Source organism: Bos javanicus, chromosome 15, assembly GCF_032452875.1.
Source record: "Bos javanicus breed banteng chromosome 15, ARS-OSU_banteng_1.0, whole genome shotgun sequence".
Lineage (NCBI taxonomy): Eukaryota > Metazoa > Chordata > Mammalia > Artiodactyla > Bovidae > Bos > Bos javanicus.
The window spans coordinates 18,693,680-18,699,743 of NC_083882.1; positions in this window are offsets into that span (position 1 = coordinate 18,693,680).

Here is a 6,064-nt window from a genome sequence, read left to right on the forward strand (position 1 = left end):
CAAACCCAGGTCTCCCGCATTGCAGATAGATAGATGCATTGCCGTTTGAGCCCCCAGGGAAGCCCAGTTTATTAATGAATGGGCAGTAAAAAATCAACAGAAGTTTTAAAAGTGTGTAGTAGTGCATTGCTGTATTAGCTCTGGTCAGAAGGATATAGAATGGAGGAAACGAGAACTGGATGAAATGGCTATAATGGGCAAGAATGACTATAATGAAGAAAACAGATGGGAAAGGAATTTGGGGTATAACAACCTGGAAAGATTTTGAAATTAAGGTTTCTGGTGCAGGATCTCTTGAATATTTTCAGAAGACAGAAAGATGCAGAAGTATATAAACTAAGGGTTTACCATTGAATTCACTCTATGCAGTTTTAGATTTTGTTTTTTCTAATCCAAGTAAGTAATTTTTATGTACACACATTAAGTAAATATATTGCTGGGCCTTTGGGTCATAAACTAGTTTGAGTTATATTCTGTCCCTAGACCTGATTAGATTCTGACGAATTTATACACTCTTGAGAGTCCCTTGGACTGCAAGGAGATCCAACCAGTCCATTCTAAAGTGCCGGGAGCTGGTGAGGCATTCCACTCGTGCCGCAGTACTAAAGGAGATCAGCCCTGGGTGTTCCTTGGAAGGAATGATGCTAAAGCTGAAACTCCAGTACTTTGGTCACCTCATGCGAAGAGTTGACTCATTGGAAAAGACTCTGATGCTGGGAGGGATTGGGAGCAGGAGGAGAAGGGGACGACAGAGGATGAGATGGCTAGATGGCATCACTGACTTGATGGATATGAGTTTGAGTGAACTCCAGGAGTTGTTGATGGACAGGGAAGCCTGGCGTGCTGCGATTCATGAGGTCGCAAAGAGTCGGACACGACTGAGCAACTGAACTGAATTTATACACTGAGGGAATTTTAGTTAGCTGAATTTTGAAAACTGCTTAAAACATCAGAATAGCACTGATTGAAATCTCAGGTAACAAATAAATATGTTTCGGTGGACTAAATTGTTACTGTTTTAGCTGTGGTGGAGTTGGGGGCACATTCAGTTCAGTTCAGTTCCATCGCTCAGTCTTCTCCAACACCATCAAAAGCATCAATTCTTTGGTGCTCAGGGGCACATTATTTAAATCTAAATGGCCAAGCCATTTCCTAGACACAAAGATTGGCTCAGACATGGGTATAATTAATACTCAGGTAAAGATATAAAAAGACTCTTTCCTTGAGAGTAAAGTATAGAATATGAAGGAAAAAAAAAAAATTCCTTACCCAGTGGGAAATTCCTAAAAAGGGAGGATGTGGATCTGGAACCTTTGGCAGCCATTTTTTTCTGGTCAAATGGAGGCTGCCTCTGAGAGGTTGGGGCAAATGACCAACACCCTGGGGGAAGCAAAGCAGAGAAATGGAGAGAGCCCTGATGACATTATTTGAACCCTTTGGCTTCAGCTGCTTCTACTCCTTGTACTTTCTAGTTGTGGATCAGTAAGTTTCTTTTTTGCATAAACTACTTTGAATTGCATTTTGTTCCTGGAACTGAATGGACCCTGACTTAATATATATGTGGTATGTGTGTGGGTTGGGTGGGATGGGGGGTCGATTTGAAAATGAATTTGAACATCAGAAAAAGTGTCAGTAGAAAGCTTGGACATTGTTGTTCAACAGAGAGCCGTTCCAGCCCCTCCTCCCTTGGAAAAGCATGGTTTTTCCAGTCAGCTTATGTTGGGCTTTCCATGTGACTGACTTTAGCCCATGGAGTGTGTGGTGAAAGTGACGTGTACTCATTATAAGCACAGGCTTTAAGGTGCACTGATGCCTCCATCAGCCCTCTTGCTGTCTTGTTTTCTACTTTGGTATGAGCTTGGACCAGAGATTATACTGCTTCAGGCTGGGCACAACGTGAGTAGATACATGAAAGAGACCTACAGTCCCCTTTAAGTCTTGTAGAGCAAGAAATCCACTGAGACTTGGGGTTCTTCGCAGGATAAGGTGAGATAAGCACTTGTCCAATAAGCAAGAGCATTCATTCATTCATTCCATAAATGTTAGTCCAGCAACTGCCATATACCAAGCCTTGCAGTCATGAGATACAGAGCAGTGCCTCCCCCGCTGTCAAGTAGTAGGGGAAGGAAAGAAGAAAATTCATAATTTCAGTGCATTATGAAAAGAACAGGCAGGAAAAGGAAGATTGCTTTTTGAATGAAAGACCTGTTGCTGGATTGTGAGAAGGATGGAGGATATGGGTAGTAGTTTCTTGGCCTGAGACACGGAGACTAGCATTCTTTGATGCTTAACTGAGGCCCAGAGGCCATTCTTCAGATTCACTCGTGTAAAATGATCCCTAAGACACATAAGTCTCTGAGCAGACACACTCAGCAGCAGAGTGCTTTGGAGGACTGCCATCTCATAAGCTTAACATGGCATTTTAGATTTGTTTGGGGCTATAAAAAGTGGGTAAGTTTAATTAAATGTAATTAATTTTATTATGCAACGTTTGCAATATCCTAAATATGAAAGTTGTCTCCATGATTGTCAGAGTCTGCCAGAGGATGCAGATGTTCCTGGGAAGTGTGGGAAGGAAGGCAGGGCTGGGGGTGGTGGTGTTGATAAAGGGGAAAGAGCCTACAATCAAGATTTGAAAACCCTGTTTCATATTTTTTAAGACCATTTTAACGAGATATGTAATCATAGTGTGATTTTCTTCCACAGTCCTTGCTGATTATACAGCCCAGGGCAGACATTTTATACCATATTACCCAGCGTCTGCTGAATCAGGAATTGGCAGCCAACCCAAAAGCTGGCCATTAGCCTGTGAGAGAGGCTGGCACAAAAACTCTGCTCAAACAGGGACAAATTGGGCAAATAATGTCCTTATTCTCTGAAGCTGAAATTTGGGTAGTCAGTAATACAAGGTTATGAGACAGACCAGGAGCACATCATGGGCATAAGTGAGCCCAGATTAGAAGTTAGGCAAAGCTGCAAGTGAACAGGAACTCTGGCAAAGAGTAAATGGTGAGGGATTCACTTGGTCGTGGAACAGGAAGCATGCATGGAGAGTGTTGCACTTGGACTGGAGCAACAGAGACCTGCAGACTCCCCTCGTGAAGTCTCCGAGGTCCACACTGACCCTCTGGGCTTCATCTCCATGAGCCGTCATGTTCTCCTGGGTCCTATTCTTAGATTTCAATGCAAGTCTGTCTGCCTCAGCCGGGCTATAAGACTCCATTGTCTGAGTTAGTCTAAATGAGTCTTTGGGTTTCTTGGACCCAAAAGAGCTTCAGTAAAACTCAGAATACTCTAGTGCCTGCTGCTGAGACTTTAATGTGTGTAAGAATCACCAGGGACTCATTTAAAAATGCTAATCCCAAATCAGAAGGTCTGAGGTGGAGCCTGAATTTCTTACAGTGTCCCAGATGATGGTATGCTGCTGGCCCTTGGCCACATTTGAGTAGCAAGGCACTAATGGAATTCAGAGTTATTAAAATCATTATTTACAGATAGGGATCCTGTCAGAGTCCCAGCAGGAAACAGATGGCACACACAAATTAGGATCATTCTAAGGGGATTTAATAAAAGGATCATTTACATAGGCCAGAGCAGGGTGTAAGGAAACCACAAAAGAATAGTGTACCAGAAGCTATTAGTTACCACTTCTCTCCCTGAAGGGTTAGGAGGAGGGACGGGAAGGGGAGACGGCCAGTTTTGGACCTTCAATTGATATACATGGCCAGCCTGAGGTGAGCACAAGGAAAGGACCCACTGGCCCCAACCAAACCCAGAAAAGTTGCCTATAGATGTAGTTGTACAGTCTCCAGGACACAGCAAGGTGGAGAAATTGCCAAAGAGACAGGGTGTATGTAGGTGGAATCTTTTTGTGGGGAAGAGTAGAGGCCCTCAGACTCTGTCCCTTCAACACCTACTGCGTACCAGGCACTGTTGTAAGTATAAACACATAACAAGGATGGACAAGACGCTAACCCAGGATATCAAACACTTGTCAGGTGGGATAAATGTTACAACGGAGAATAAAGCAGGGTAAGGAGGTAGAGAAAGTGAGCTGCAGGGCAGAGGCTATTTTGATGAAGGTCAGCAAGACCTCTGAGGAGTAGGAATCTGGAGGAACAGGACCTGCTTCCCAAGAACATCAGCAGCACTTTAGAGCAGGATGTGAATGAATAAGAGTGTCCAACCATACAAACCAGTCTCACTAGAAAATTCATTCTTCTCATGGACCTTCAGTGTTGTTTCCCAAGCTCTGCCCTCTCTCCTACACTCCAGACAACTGTTTCACACATTTCCCTCTAATCCTAACTCTCCAGTACCCCTTGCCCTCTCCACTCTTCCCAAATGATCTTACTTTTGATTTTACTGAGAAATCGAAAGAAAAGAGACCTTCCCCCAAACTCGCACCGCTTCTGCCCTTTCCCTTACCCCAAAGCCAAAATGATTCTTTTAAATCCACCCCTGCACCTGTGCCCATTCTTCCTTTCTGAAGCCAGCCCCCGCCTACGTGTGCTGATCCCATTTTCTCTCGCCTTTTGAAGGATATTGCTTCTGCATTTGTCCCCTCTTTACAGTATTATGAGTTTTTCCCTCCCTACTGGGTTAATCCTATCAGCAAACAAGCATGCTGTAGTGTCTCCCCTCTTAAAAAATCTTGACATCCCTGTCCCTTTCCGGGCACAATGCCATTTCTCCCTGTCCCTTTAGAGTTCAATCCTCAGAAGAGCTGTCTCTATTACCACCTGCCTGTACTTTCTCTCTTCCCTGCTGCTGCTGCTGCTGCTAAGTCGCTTTAGTCGTGTCCGACCCTGTGCGACCCCATAGATGGCAGCCCACCAGGCTTCTCCATCCCTGGGATTCTCCAGGCAAGAACACTGAAGTGGGTTGCCATTTCCTTCTCCAATGCATGAAAAGTGAAAGTGAAGTCGCTCAGTTGTGTCCGACTCTTAGCGACCTCATGGACTGCAGCCTACCAGGCTCCTCCGTCCATAAGATTTTCCAGGCAAGAGTACTGGAGTGGGGTGCCATTGCCTTCTCCCCAATCTTTCTTAAATGCTTTATTGAGATGTAATTGATATGAATATGCTGTACATGTTTAAGTGTACAATTTGTTAACTCCTGTTCTTGATTACTTCTTTTCAGTCTCTTTTTCTGTATGTTTCTCATATTCTTTACTTCTAAACATTAGAGACCTTCTGACTTCATCCCTTGGGTTTTAACTACATTTACTGCCTGAGTGATCTCATTCAGCTCCTAATATAAAATACCATCTCTAGATTAATAACTCTTGATATTTATCTCTAACCCAACTTTTCTGCATTTCAGACTCATAAACGTGACATCCTACCTGGATGTCTAGTAAGCATATCAAACTTAACATAAACCAAGATGAACTCAATTTCCCCCCAAATCTCTCTCTCCTATTTTCTTTCCATCTTAGTAGTATGTCTGTTTTTCCTGTTTCTCAGACCAAAATCCTTGAAGACCTTCTTGACTTGTCTTTCTCAAATCCTAGATCCAATCCGTTAGCCAATGCAGTCAGGTTTTCATTTCATATACATGCAAAAGCTAACTTCTTATCACCATTCCCATTGTAATTTCCACTCTATCACAATGCATCATTCCCAGGAATATTACAATAAACTCTAAACTGGTCTCCTTGCTTCTGCCTTTTCACTTATCCAAAAGCCAAAATGATTCTTATAAATTATAAACCAGAGTTTCTCCAAAGGACATCAAGATGATGCATAGGAGCTTCCTGAATTCACCTTCCCCCATATACACATCAAAAAATTTTTTTAAATCTACATTGGGAGCAATTCTCACTGAAAACAAGCTAGAGATTGGTAGAAGCTCTTAAACAACCAAGGCTATAAAGAAAGATTCACAGAGCTGGGCAGAAAGGGGAGAGAAGCCATCAAGTTAGGACCTGTGCCCCTAGGAGAGGGCACAGAAGAGGGGGGATCACATGGGCTCAGAGGTCTTCCCTCTGAGGAGCGAGTAGTTTGAACCATGGATTAGGTGCCCCAGCCCTGGGGTCCAATATTGGGAAGACAAGTCCCCT